A 14,485-nucleotide genomic window follows, 5' to 3' on the forward strand; every position below is an offset into this window, starting at 1 on the left:
TATTGGGCCATGACTGAGAGCACTCGAGTACTACGAGGTTCTCACAGTGGCTGCCAGTGGTCACAACCATGTCTTGAGCACCTGCACAACCAGTCTTGCTTGGTCGACTGTGGAGGCCAGAGAGCAATGGTGGCATGTGTGTTGTATTCCATAAGTCAAATATATTTATTTTTGTTATGTTTAGATTTAGTAAGAAGATACCCTATTAGGTTATAAGGAATGTAGAATGTTTACTCTTCTTCTCTCCAGGGGGATTGCATGTTCGTGTTTGGGAGCCGAATGCCGGGGGGAGAGGTGGAGGGCGGGCGGGGGCGACAGTTGGAAGTGGAGACTGAAGGTTATGGATGTTTGCCTGGTGAATTCGCCCCATTATTTATATTCTTAAAAAAATAAAGAATCAATGTTACATACTTCTACCAGATTTGAGAAGTCATTACTGCCATCGGATACACAACAATGTGTTAATTGTACTTGTAATTATGTGCAGAAATATAAAAGAGGTAGAAACTCCTGTTGAAATATTGACAGAGCAAAAGGAAATGCGGTGTTCACGGGTGAATGGGTGAATGGGTGTGTTGCACGTGTGGTGTGTGTGTGTGTGTGTGTGGTTAGGACAATGGTAAAGTGAAGCAGGCTCAAGAAAATAGCTATGAAGGAGAAAGTGAAAGAGGGTTCGGAAAGCAAAGAGATGAGGTCTGAATATGTAGGTGGAAGATTTCAGAAAGATGTGGGCTGAAAAGGATGTAAGTGTCTCTCAGAGAGGCGGCAGAGGAAAGAGGTGTGAAGAGGACAGTAGGAATGATTACGTCACTCCAAAGGTCACTACCCCTTCCATGGGCTTCAGTGATGTTTAACTCAGTCTCGTATTTTCAGAACAGAAACTATTTTATTTCTAATTCTTCACAACAATGTCAGTCTTCTAACCCTTTTATCTGATACTGTTAAGAAGCACTAAATGAACTTATTTTATTTGGGTACATATATTTTTAATTGTATTACTTATATTAATTCTAGGTCGTGTCAGCAATTCCAAAGAAAATTAATAGTCCTGTGATGTCACTTCCTGTGGTCACATTGCATGGAAATCCGAGGAGCCTCACATCTCCCCCTTTATCCAGGCTCCTAAAGTAGGACCGGCCATGCAAAAATGACAATAATATCGCTTGGATCTCTGTTAACAAATGTTGATGTTGAACAAATGGTAGAAAGATAAACATGTAAATACTTAGGTGACAATTAGCTCATGGACTATGGGTGGCTTTTACCTAAAGACACTAAGCACATTGGGTTTTGTAGTTTATTTTTTCCAGTTTAAATATAGGCCTACAATTCTCAGTAGGCTTTGTGACTGAAAAAGCAGATGTAACAGAAAGCCCATTTTGTGCCAAATCATCGCACCTTGGAACAAAATTACTCCTACCCTTTTTTTTAGGAGTAGGTTTTCCATTGTACGAATCGTCATGTAAAATACTTGGAAATATCTAAATTGTAGTTCTTCCAAACAATTTGCAGGCCTCGCCTCGACAGTTCAATTTCCTCCTTCCTTTTCCGATGTAATATTATGTTTGTTAATTGTAAAAAGGAAAAACAGGTGATTCTTCAGGGCAATTCACTTCGACATATTTGTCTGCAGGTTTTGAAAATAAAAGCACCACACCTCATTAGGTTAAGGCCCCACACAGCTCCCTTTGTATAACACAATAACATACTACAAATAATGCGGTAAAAATGTTCAGTACCTGGGACACTGACAAATTTAAAAATTTCTTTTGTAAACCCACATTCATTGATTATCGGATGTATTGCTATATATATGTTTTGTTCCGGGTGCCCACATGCTAATAAAATATATTTTCTTTGTTTTGTGTCACATTATTAGAAGTCTACCCATAATTGGAGAGGTTCGGTGTGAGATGTTCGGGAATGAAGCTCACATCATAGGCTGAGACAAAACATCTAGCAGCACACTTTAGTCAAGAACATTACACACACATCCAACACATCTAACATTGTTGAGTATTATGCTCACAGCAGAAGTCCCCACCAGGCACTACCATGGAGAAGAACTCTTTAAGACTGAATACATAAAATATGTTCATCACAGCTCAAATATGCCAATAATTTACTATAATAGCGTCCAATGGCACTCACTACCACCAACTTACAAACTTACTTTTGTCGGCCAGTGGGGGATGCACACCATCTATAGGATCATAAGCAATTTGGCGCAGCCTTTTGGTCTCTCACTCATCAAACTCCAAAAGCGCTCACGCATAACTCATTCTGTTTGACACAGTGACACTATTCATAACTCACCTTCACTAGTCAAACCAGATTCTAGTCTGTTATGGGAACTTCAGAATCCTGTGAATGTCATGCCCTGGCTACCCGAAGCACTGCAGTGCCATGCCAGCGGCAGATTGTGGAGAATGCACATGCCAATAAACTGATGTGACAAACAAATATTGGTAAAATGACTCACTGTGGTTGATTTATAGCCTGTGTAATAGGGAAATTATTGTACTCATTTAAGCTCATTCGGAACGTTTTGCTGAGGAGGATTAAATATGTAGACAAGTATATTTGTATCCATTTGTGATGACGGCATTCATTGCAATTGATCGTTGGCTGCGGGGTTTCAAAGCCTTGCCAATAGAGTTGATGTCTCCATCATCACAGCCAATAATAATTATATGGACATCACATTATATGACAGTTCTCCATCAGCTCTTGATCTATCATCAACTGAATTCAGAAAATAACTTAACCCTCTGAGCTAGAAAGTTATGTGTGCCAGCACAGAGAGATGGGCCGGATAGGAGCTGGATTCTGAGGCTATGGCCCTTTAAGTGTCAGAATAAGGCTAAAGGACTGGGGAAGTTAGCTCTGCTGTTGGGTGGACCTGGTGAAGAAGGAAATAGCTTGTCTTGTACTATAAGAACCTGCCCTGCCTCTCGATAAGAACTGCTAAGGTACAGCTGCTGTGAGCCCTGCTGTAGGGATCTTCTGCCCTGGTGGGGAACCTGACCTTCGAGACTGATATTTCTAGAATATGCTTCCATCGAAGAGAGAGACCCTGCTACAGCAACCATACATAGAGGTGCTAGGAAGAGTTCAAGAAAGCTGCGGGGTGAACTGTTGATGTTAGCTGCCAGTCCAAGGCGCGCTGCGTTCCCATGGTCTAGCCCTATTTTGCGTCATTGTCCAGGGCGTTTCCTGCTTCCGACTGTCCTTGGCAGGTTCGAGGTCAAAGGTTGCTCAACTGTGCAACTTAAATACCTCTCCTATTTTGCTGTGCGGGTAGCCTTTCTGTTATCAGTTCGACCCTCGAGTGCTAACCAAAGGCTGGGACTCTTGCCCTTGACAGCATAACTTGTATTCGCTCTTTGGAATTTGTTAAACAACCATAGGGGTCATGTTTGTGCTGTGCTCCAGACATGACCTGCTTCACAACTGCAGATCAAATGAACTGCAATATACCACTGAGAGACTTAGGAATTAGAAACATGTACAAACTCAATCTGAATTACTTGAGCAAGCCAGATGTTCAGCACATAGTACGCGTTTTTTTTCTTTTTTTTTTTTCTTTTTTGTTTGAATTGTTTTATTAAGAATAAAGGGTGATAAAAAATATATAGAAGTATACTTTCAAAGCATTTTTTCAACAAGTGATTCCACAAAAGATATACAAACTTATACAATCTTACAAATATTCTGACTAGTTGGTTGAAGGGTTGTGAGTAAACTTTTAAGATAGAGTATGTAAAAGAGCGCAGGGGGCAGAGAGAAAGAGAGATTAATCATGGGGTGGGATAGAGGTAAAGATGTCTTATGAACTAAGAGAGGGGGGAGAAGGTTGGAGAGAGAATTGATGAATGCATAAGGGGGACCAAGAGCCTTGGAGCCAAACTGACAAGGCTAGTACATGAGTTGTTCGACAATTCCCTATCTACTGTGAGTTGTCGCGTGAGAGTGTACGGTGTGGCAAATGTGCCTAGATTGTTATGATATGAGGTAAAGGTTCCAGCACATGAGAAAAGGTAGCACCAGAAAAGGAACGAACAAGGGATTGTCCACGGGGACATGAAAGTTGGAATGGGTTTGTTTAAAGAATGGGTTCTTCTTATATGCGTTAGATTATCAGCCTCTGATCGGGTAAGAGAGCAAGGAGGGGTGTCTGATTACTCAGTCCGAGGATTAAAACGTTTGTCAAGGCGGAAGATCTAGGGGGGGGTAGAAGAAAAAGATAGGAGAGGAAAAGGGAGAGAGAATAGAAATGAGGGGAGGGGGAGGCCAGGGAGGCTGTTGAGGGCAGGGGGGAAGGAGAATGAAGAGTTCTGAGAGGACAATTGACGCTCGTCGACCGTCCACCAGCTGCCTCATGTCCTTGTCAGGAAGGGACTCCAGACTTCCGCGAATAGCGCCACTTGATCCTGCAGGTTATAAATTACTCGTTCATGGGTGGCAGTTTGGAACATGGCTGTCATCTATTCTGTTGGTGTAGGAGCAATACTGGACCTCCAGTGTCGGAGTATGCATATTTTGGCTGTGGCAATTGCCGTATGAAGTAACCGTTTATGGGCTCGTGATAGGGAAGGGTACGGGCGCATATCGTGTAGAAGAATGAGTGATGGCGGAGTTGGGCTTGGTATCTGTATAAAGTCTATCATGGCGTGGCGTAGGACTTCCCATAAGGGCTGTATCGTCGGGCAATGACATAGGATGTGGAGTAAATCACAATGGGATTCGCTGCATCGCCAACATTTCGCGTGTGGCATCAAGCCTGCCCTGAGAAGTTTAATAGGGGTCCAGTACCATTCTTGGAGAACTTTAAATAGGCAAAATTTCAGGCGGGCTTCGCGTACTCCCCTGTCAAGGGCTTCTATTATATCTGACCATTCTTCTTCTGTATAGGCGACCTCGAGTCTGTCCTGCCATTTTAAGCGCAGTCGTTCAAGAAGAGGCTGCGAGTAGAGATGATTTGTTAGCACTGCACATAGGCCCACCACAACGCCTCTGTGTCGGCCCCATTTCTGGAGATAAGTGACAATAGGTGAGGTTTTAAGCGTCCACGGGGGAGTTCCTAGGACTCTACGCATACAATGTTTAAGCTGCATGTATCGCTACTCTTGGTTACTGTGGATGCCGAATTCTTCCTGAAGGGAGGCAAAAGTTCGAAAGCTATTTCCATCTATGACTTGAGATATGTTATGGATACCTGCCTCAAACCATTGGGGGTCATCTGAGAAGGTTTCCCGCTATTTTTATGCTTTTATTCCCTGCAATAGGGGCCGGGGCATGTATGAAAGGGTGTATACCAAGTAATCGGTGGGCTCTACGCCATGTTGTGTTTGTGGCCGTGAGGATGGGGTTAGGTAAGGGGGTTGGTGATCAGTTTATGTCCCTCCCATCTCTGTATGCTGTCCTCTTAGGAGTTTCTCTATGGCTACCCATTGCGGGGGGTCTGGTGTATCTGGAAGTGTGTACGCTAGCTGTGACAATTGTAAGGCTAATGAGTATTGTTCTACTGAGGGCAGGCCTAAACCTCCATAGGATCGTCGTGCCAATATTGTTGTAGGTTTCAATCTTGGGCGTAGGGAGCCCCAGACGAAGGTCCTTATGGATGCGTCAATCGAGCGAAGCAAGGAGAGGGGTACCAGTAGAGGGAGCATGCCTAATACATATGTAAAGCGCGGGAGGGTAACCATTCTGACCGCCTGTGTCCTGCCCCACATGGACAGGCCTAGTAATGGCCATTTGGCAAAGTCCTGCTCCATTCTGGATACAAGAGGATCTAGGTTGTCCCTGATCATGTGTTCCAGGCCTCGATTAATGAACGTTCCTAAGTATTTAAGGTGGGTCGGGGTCCATTTAAATGGAAGACCATGTATTGCGGCTCTCGTCGTTACGCGAGATAATGGTAGCGCTTCGTTTTTGTCCCAGTTTACCCGGTATCCGGATAAGGATGCAAAGCCCTCTATGGTAGAGAGTAGTGCTGGTAGGGAGGTTTCTAGGTCGGACAGAGTTAACAAAATGTCATCTGCGTAGAGATAGATTTTGGATAAGCCCCCGGTTAAAAGGATACCTTTTATCTGTTGGGAGTTCCGTATGGTAGCTGCCAGGGGTTCCATGGCCAATAGGAATAGGAGCGGTGACAGGGGGCAGCCCTGGCGAGTGCCTCTTCCGATGGGGAATGGATCTGATAAGAAGCCCCCGCAGTTAACCTGTGCCGTGGGGTGATCATACAATAGGCGTACTTTGGAAATAAATTGTTTTCCGAGGCCAAAGTGCTTCATGGTGGTAAACAGGTAGGACCATTTTCTCCGCATCCAGCGATAGGGCTAGAGCTTCTTCTGGTAATTGTAGGGATTCCAGTAAAGTATGGCAGAGAGTGCACATATGATTTCTAGAGGTGCGACCGGGTACGAACCCGACCTGGGTATTATGAATCAAAGACGGTATCACCTTACGTAGGCGTGCTGCTAAGACACTGGCTAGGAGTTTAACGTCTCCGTTCAGGAGGGAGATAGGATGATAACTGCCGCAGAGGAGAGGATCCCTCCCTGGCTCAGGTAGGACTACAATCGTGGCCTTGTTGGACAGAGCGCCCAAGGAGCCTTCCTGACATGCTTCCGTGAGTGCTTCATGCACTGCAGTGATTGCCTCTTCCCCAGCCCACCTATAAAATTCCGCAGGGAATCCGTCCTCTCCCGGAGATTTATGATAGGGGAGATTTGCTATAACTTGCGTTATTTCTTCCCTGCTTATATCGCCTTCTAGGAGGGCTCGGCTGGCCTCCGACAGACAAGGTAGGTTGGCCGCATTAAGAAATGCCTCCGTCTGTATATGATCAGTCGTTATTTCAGGGGTATAAAGATGTCGGTAGTACATGGCAAATTCGTTCACAATGTCTTGCGGGCGGTCAGTACCGCTCCTAAGGAGGATGTTATGGCCGAGATGGCGGAGGCAGCCTCTCTTTGTCGGAGCTGAGCGGCTAGGAGACGTCCTGCCTTCTCGCCTTGTTCATAGTGGCGGCCGCGTGATTTTTGCAGCGCGTATTCCGCCTGAGAAGTAGAGAGTTCGTTGTGTGCCATTCAGGCCTGTTCTAAGGAGCGGTACAGCCCAGGGGATGGTTGGGCAGTGTATTGTTTTGTAAGGTTCTGAATTGTGGTTTCTAAGGTAGTTTGGCGGGCTACTCTGTCCCTATTGGCTAATGCTGCGTCTCGCATCATGTTCCCTCTCAGGGTCGCCTTTGCCGCTGCCCAAAGGACCCTTTTGGAGGTCACAGTGCCCGTATTTTCGGCTCGTATGTGGACACGTGGGTCCTAAGTTGTTTCTTCCCTTGGGGGGAGCGGTATCTATGTACAGCAAGGCGCCATGGATTTTGGCCGGGGGGGGGGGGATAGGCCTACCTAGACCAGAAGTAGTATTGGGGAGTGGTCTGAGAGACCGCTATCTAGGATACAGGTGTCTAGCATTTGAGGGATTACAGTGTGCGATACAAAGAAATAGTCCAGGAGTGATTGGGTGCCATGGACAGATGATTGGAAAGTATATTCCTTATCATTCGGGTGTTGTATTCTCCAGCAGTCAACTAGGCCAGCATCCATAGCTAGGTCCGTCAGGAGTGCCCTGTCATGATTGTTGCCTAGATCAATGGGGCCTGTCCTGTCCAATATGGCATCTTTGACTAGATTCCAGTCTCCCCCGATTATATAACGGGTAGTTACAATTTCGGTCAAGAGGCGATTTAGTTGTAGGAGGAATGGGCGCTTTGAGCCAGTTGGTGCGTAAACGGAGCCCACACATAGGAAGGTATTTCCTAGTTTTAGTTTGGCAAATATATATCTTCCCTCCACGTCGTTCCATGTTTTAATGATTGTGATCGGAAGGGACTTACGCGTTAGTATCGCCACTCCGCATTTGCGGGGCGCGCTGGTTCCGGGCTCTTGGTCCGCTGGGCAGCAGCTAAAAGCAACCCTTCCTACCCAATCCCGTTTAAGCTTACTAGATTCCAGAATGTCGAGGTGGGTTTCTTGAATCAGGGCGATATCTGCTCTTTTGGATTGAAGATAGGACAGTATCTTTTTCCGTTTAACATAAGTCATCATGCCATGTACATTCCAGGAAAGGATCCGTAGTGGTCGTGTCGCTTGAGAAGCGTTCCCTGACAATCTGGGTGGTTGTGTAAGGTCACACCGGTTCCGGGGGTGGTACTAATGGGGGTGGGGGTGAGACTACTTTGGCTATTAGAATGGGGGTTGTATTTGTTATGGTGTGATGGCTTGAGGGAGGGGGGGACAGCTGGTGGGGTCCGGTGTTCTCTCCAGAAAAGGAGTAGGGAGGGAGGTAGGGGCAAAAGAAGAGAAGATAGAATATATAGGGGGAAACCGGAAGGGGGTGCAGAGAAGAGAGGGGAAGAGAAAATAAAAGAAGAGAACAGAAAAGCAAAGGAAAGGGGTGGTTGTAAAAATCGGTATATAGAACAAGATTAATAAAATAACCAAAAAGAGTACTGAAAGAGGAGATAGAAAAGGGAGGGATGGGGAAGCTAGAGGTCCAGACTCCTTACTTAGATCTGTAAACGGCGAGTCCGATTCCTCTCGGAACTCTTGCGCCGTCGGGGTGGTCTTTGCCGGGGAGGCGAGGGGGGGCAGCAGGCAGCCGGTTATCAGTATGACAATGACAGGGATGGGGGGGGTTCATGATTGTGTATGGGGATGGGTCTGCTCGGTGACGAGTGATGACAAGTATGGAGTTTGCATGACTGAAGTGTTTACCGGTTTGAGATAGAGGGTAGTAGCCGTGTCTGGGTAATACTGTCCTATAGTATCATAGATCCTGGGAGCGATTTGACAAGAGAGGAGGGGGAAGAGGTCAATGCAGGGGGTTGAGAATATGTTGTGGTATTGTAAAATAAGGACAGGGTAAATGTAAATGAAGGGAAGAAGATAGGTAGGCACGGGGAGGTTGGAGAGGGGGGAGAGAGGGGGGCGGATGGGACAATATGGTTCTGGTTCATGCGAAGGCACAAAGAGTTGTAGGTATAATACATCCTAAGTACTTCTTTTCATCTAAAACGTCACTCTATCACATAAGACAACATTACTGTAACTTGTCAACTCTGATAACATAATATATCGTAATGCCTCATCACACTGTTATATTTTTGACTGTTGAACTGGGTGTCAGGTAAGTTGTCGTGGAGTAGGTAATGCGAACTGCCGGACCCTGGGCTATGCATGGACCATGTGTGTCTCACTTCATTTTAAATACCTTGTTTTGTATTATTACATCATAATACATAAGGGGGGATATATTCAGATATTGCCAATTTACTAGTTTAACATGTGATACCATCATGAACGTCCTGTCCTGTATGGAGATTGCGTATATCGGCAATAATTAGTCTGGGGGCGAGTGTGTGTGTTCAGTGGAGGCTGTTAATGATTTATTTTATAATACCGTGGTATGTAGTGTTGTGTTAGAAAGGGTACTAATGTACATTGGGTTGCGTGTCCCAGGGTTTGGGTTGATTCACTTTTATTTGACCTGATCTCGGCCTCTGGGGTAGCTGCGGGGGTTGGTTAGCTCTGGTGTCGGGGTTAACCTTATGTATTGTATGGTGGAGCAGGTTTAGTTTGTGCTGTGTTGTTTGCTGCTGTAGGGTATTCTGTAGCGCGTCAGTTTCTTTAATATGTATTTGGGAACACTTGTGTAAAGCTATAAAGCCAGGTCTTGTCTCTTATGTAGCCTGTGGGGGTCGGTGAGATCTAGACCAGGTGCTGGTGTGTGTACTCTGTCTTACACTAAAAGCAATCTACAATCTACTCAATGGTGTTACATTATTAGGTCTTGTATTACATTATAGAGAACATGGACATATTAATCGCGTAACTTTAACAGCGACACCAACTATCATAAACCGTTATGAGGAAAGTACACATATGTAATCTGAATAGGTACTCATCCGTCCTCAGGGTCGACGGCGGCTGTGTATCAATGTTCAAGCAATTGTCTCACATTTACACAATATCGCGTCACCTTCTCAAGAAGATGCAGTCGTTGGTTTTAAGGGGGAGCGGGATTTGTCTCTTTCCGATAGCTGGTTATGGGCTGCTACAGCATGTAAGACCTGGCCCCTATCATCATGCGATCTGGCTAGTCTCTCCATGTCTCTGCCTCTTTGACTGGCATCTGTGCCATATAGGGCTGTATTTGCTTTCTGCATTCCTGAGGGGAAAGTTCCGTTACCTTCATTATCCCCTGAAATATAGTGCGGATGGCTTGTGCTGGTAGGATCCATGGGTTGAGGTTGAAAAGAGTCAAGGAAAAGTCTAAATTCTTCGGGATTGTAAAAGTCCTTGGATACTCCGTTTTTGGTAACCCACATTCTTGCAGGGTCAAAAAGGCCATATTTCATCTCCTGTTGGCGGAGCCGGGCTCATAGAGCTAGAAAGGCCTTTCTGCGTTCATTGGTCTCTTTGGAATAGTCGGCAGTTTATTCGAGTGTCATGCTGATCTACTCAAAAAGGTCCATGACTACGCGCCGCTTGGAGTATTTGACGGGTTTGGTTATGCCGTAGCAGGCATGCAGTGATTGGCCGGGGCCTTGAGGGTTTGTCGGAGCGTTTCGGGCCTACTCTGTGTGCCCGTTGAAATTCTAGCGGTGGGTCATAATCTAGTGAGGTCAGTTTTGAGAGGGTGGAGCCCAGGATGGTCTGCATATCTGTGCCTTCTTCGTTTTCCGGGATCCCAAGTAGGCGGATGTTATCTCTCCGACTTCTGTCCTCCATGTCCGTTAGTTTACTCCTAAGATAGAGGAGATCTTGGTCTCGGTCCTGGGAAGCGATAGCCTGTGCTTCCAGTGATCCCATGCGTTGTTCCAATCCTGTCACCCTGGATTGGAAGCCTGCAATGTCAGATCTCATGGATTTGGTCTCCAATGTTAGCGAAGTTATAGAGGCGTCCATTCCCTCTATGCGGCGACTGACAGTGGTTATCTCCTGTAGTATCTGTTCCATGGTTGTGGAGTGTTCTTTGTCAGACATAGTAATGGGCTCTGTTGGGGGCGGCGATGCGTGAGGGCCTGTTGTTGTAGGGGTTAGGCATTTGTGGTGGAGCACTTCCGAAAATAATAGCTGTCTTGCCGGTTTGCTAGCAGGTTTGTGGTTCGGTTTGCTACCGGGCATCGCCTTAGCGGTCTGCAGAGGCTGCCCTATTAAGGCCCGGGCTTTCCCTCCTCGAGGTCCGATAGGTGCGTATATTTTCTGGCAGGGGGGGAGGTTATGACAATGAGGATTCCGCTATGGTTGGGTCGGTGTAGGGCCTGTTGTGACCCAGAGTGTTAATGAGGCTGTGTCCTCTGTTCACCATGTATGGCTCTCCTGCGATTAAGTTTGATTGCTGGGAGTGTTAAGGGGAGGGGCAGGCGCGTTTTTCTTCTGACCTTTTGCCAGCAGCCCAACCTAATTAAGAGCATGTATTCCTGGGTGCCCATTCCGTCGTCGTCGGTATACCCCTGGCACGTGTGGGTTGCGATGAAGGCGTTAGTTCCTGTTTCTGAGCCTGGGTGCTCTGGGTAAAAGGAAAGGGGGCGAGTGGCAATGAGGCCCCCCTCTGCGGCCTGGCTCAGGTTGTCTGCCCCTTGCGTGGTTTTCTTTTCCGTGTATCTTTTCGTATCCTTTTGCCCCGTCTTTCTTTAGTTATTATCCCATCTTGCCATTGGTCATTTTTTGTTGCTCTCCCGTTGTCCTCTGGCCCCCTTTTCATTCTTTTTTTTTTCCTCCTTTTTTCCTCTTTTTTATCGTTTTATTATCTTGCCCCTTCTTTCCGCGTCTCCTTCCTGCATGTCCTGTGGGGAGAGGGGTAAAGGGTGTTTGCCCCTCTCCTGATACGGGTAGTTTACTGGTCCTTCCTCAACTCTTCCTCACCCTCCTGTGCCTCCATTCCTCCAGCTCCTTCTGATCCTCGCCATTCTCCTGCTCCCTCCGTCCCCCCACTCTTCCTCTCCACCTGTTTCCCCCCTCCTCTCCTTTGTCTTCTCCCCTCTTCTTCTTTTCCTTCCTCCTCCACTATTCTTTCCTTCTCTTCTTTCTTCTTTATTGGTATTGTTTACTTATTGGGAGGGGAGGAGGGGGAAGAGGGGTTGACGAGCGAACGGTCCCAGTGGAGGGTGATCGCCAAAAATGGCACAGCGTCTCTCATCAGCGCTGGGGAAGGGGGGGGAGCCGTACTTTAGCTGCCGGTGATTTTTTCACTGTTGATGCCTCTCTGCCCCGGGTTCTGGAGGTACGGCCCGCCCCTCAGATGAAACCTCTGCCCGCTTGTCAGAGGGCCCTCAATATTTCAAGTGGTCTCCCTGCCGGGGACCGGGGGTCCAAGGATGAAAGAGGGCCTCCGTGGCTCCCTGGGCCACCCTGCCGCTGTCCTGAGCGAGCCAGCCGCGGCGTCCGGGTAACGCGACTCCGCCCCCGGGTAGGCCTTCCCCTCCGAGGGCGAGTCGCGAGCTGCAGGCCCACAGGCTCGTATCTGTAAGCTCTCCTGGCACGGATCAGGAGCGCGGCAGCCTCAGAAGGGGTTAGCGCCGAACATGGTGGTTTCTCTGGTCGCCTACGCGCCCCGCCGCCTCCCCAGAATCGCTGCGGCACGGAGCTCACTCTCTAGGCGGCCATCTTGCTTTGTGGCCCAGCCACGCCCCCGCGCATTCTTTTTCAAGCACATAGATAATCCCTTATTCCTTACCTAAACACATGCTCTTAGATTTGGCTGCTATTGATATGAAGAGTGCTATTATCCTTTTATGTGGGTACAGATCTATCGAACTGTGAGGCTGTCACAAATTGCACAGTTGAACCTATTGTTGAATAAATGTCTTGAGTTTGTCGTAAATGAGTTATAGACTCAACATTAAAATTATTGAGGTTATTTTAAGTATTACTAGTACCTCTGTTTCAAAATCTATATCACTCTTGACTAGTAAATAATGATAGTTTGACCATAATATTCTGTGAAAGTCAAACCCTAGAAAGGAGACATTCTTGTTCAAAGTGAGCTCTCAGCAGTATTTGGTACATGAGGGTCGACAGCGCAACAGACAATACTTGTGATTTGATTTACCCTTTTGTTGCTGAGTTCACAGAGAAGTGCCCTGACACTTAATTTAGGTTTGGCCAGGACCCAGGAGTAGTACTAAGAAACAATTGCATAGATTGTGCGCTCCTGTTTTGTGACTCACAACAACAAGAGATTAATAGAATTCTTGAATTAATCTCAGCCACTGACAATCGCTCGCAGCTGCATTCTAGTACATTGTTGTACACCCACTATGCTCCTCTAGAAAAAGGCCTGCTTTATGCAAATCAGTACTGACCCTGCTTCTCATGGGAACAGTCTTCCCGAACTGCCAGACCAGGCTGCTTCCAGAAGAGAGCACAAGCAACCCCAGATTGGCTTCAACCTATTTAGGTCTCACCCGTGATGTATAACTTGAGTCCTGTGGCACAGTGAGCACGGGATCCAGGGCTGGGCATACCTATTGCACAAAGGGCATCAACCATAACAACAACAAGATGATGGATGGAATGCCTGAACTAATCTCAGCCACTGGCAATTGCTCAGGCTGTATTACAGTTCATTGTTCTTTGCCCACCTGCCAATCTAGACAAAGGCCTGCCATATGCAAATCATGACTGAGCCGGCCCCTCATGGGAATAGTCTCTCTCAAAAACTTGAGTCCTATGGCAGAATGAGCCCAGGCATACCCATCACAAAAGGGCATCAACTGCAAAAACAACAAGGTGATGGATGGAATGTTTGAATTAATCTCAGCCACTGGCAATTGATCGAATCCCATTCCAGTCCATCCTTTTTCAACCATCATGCCACTCTAGATAAAGTCCCATCATATGTAAATGAGTACTGCCTCTCTCCCCATGAGAACATTCCTCTACCAACTGCTAAGAGAACACCCTCCAGACGGGACCACAGGCATCCCCAGATCAGTTTTGACCTACTTATGTCTCATCAGTGAGGGAAAGCTTAAGTCCTATTGTACAGTGAGCATGGAACATGAGGGCATACCTGTGGCACTTAGGGCAACAAATGCAATAACAACAGGGTGATTTATGGAGTACTTGAATTAATCTCAGTGCCTGAAAATCACTTGGGCTGAATTCGTCTATCATTTTTCACACACCATACCACACTAGACAAAGGTCCCCTTATGCAGATCAGTACTGACCCTGCTTCTCATGGGAACAGTCTACAGAGAACTGCCAGGCATGGCACCCTTCAAAAGTGAACGCAAGCAACCCCAGACTGGTTTCGACCTACTTAGTTCTCAACAGTGAGGTATAGCTCAAGTCGTATGGCACAATGAGAATGGGCATCGTCTGGGCATATCATTGCACTTAGGGAGTCAACAGCAACAACAGCAAGCTGATGGATGGAATGCTTGAACTAATCTCAGCCACTGGCAATCGCT

The sequence above is a fragment of the Pleurodeles waltl genome, chromosome 2_2 (assembly GCF_031143425.1).
Source record: "Pleurodeles waltl isolate 20211129_DDA chromosome 2_2, aPleWal1.hap1.20221129, whole genome shotgun sequence".
Classification (NCBI taxonomy): Eukaryota; Metazoa; Chordata; class Amphibia; order Caudata; family Salamandridae; genus Pleurodeles; species Pleurodeles waltl.